The 390-nt window shown below is 73.3% G+C and overlaps 1 protein-coding gene across 1 annotated transcript in view; it reads right to left on the reverse strand.

Annotated features, from left to right (window-relative positions):
- Nucleotides 1-390, reverse strand: part of LOC116852225 (golgin subfamily A member 6-like protein 6) — a 7,206-nt gene that overhangs the window by 5,119 nt on the left and 1,697 nt on the right. The gene's annotated exons all lie outside the window — the stretch shown is intronic.

Consider the following 390-nt stretch of genomic DNA (forward strand, 5'->3'; position numbering starts at 1 on the left):
GGCCCCGGTCTAGATGGTCAGACCGGGGCCCTCTCCGCCGGCCGGATCCCGGGGTAACTCCCCGGGGTCCGCCGGCACGCCTCCCGTAGGGGGGCAACCCGGGCCGGCCACGTTCGGCGGTCGACCAATGCGATGCCCCGGCGGTCTTCCGCCCGCCGGAGCACCACCCCCCATTGGGCACTCGGGACCACCCACCCGGTGGCCCGAGGACCTTCCATCCTTGGAGCACAGCGCGCAGGCCGCGCTCCCTGCGCTGTCCCGCGCGATGTGCCCCGCCCGGCCACACCGGTAGCAAAGCCCACTCCGGTCGATTGACGCGGAGCAGGCCGCCCGGATGTGGCCGAGCCTCCAACACTTGTGGCACTGGAGCGGGCGAGCTGCGAGCATTTC

The sequence above is a fragment of the Odontomachus brunneus genome, unplaced genomic scaffold, assembly GCF_010583005.1.
Source record: "Odontomachus brunneus isolate Ranch 3 - 2012 unplaced genomic scaffold, Obru_v1 Obru_scaffold_207, whole genome shotgun sequence".
NCBI classification, from domain to species: Eukaryota; Metazoa; Arthropoda; class Insecta; order Hymenoptera; family Formicidae; genus Odontomachus; species Odontomachus brunneus.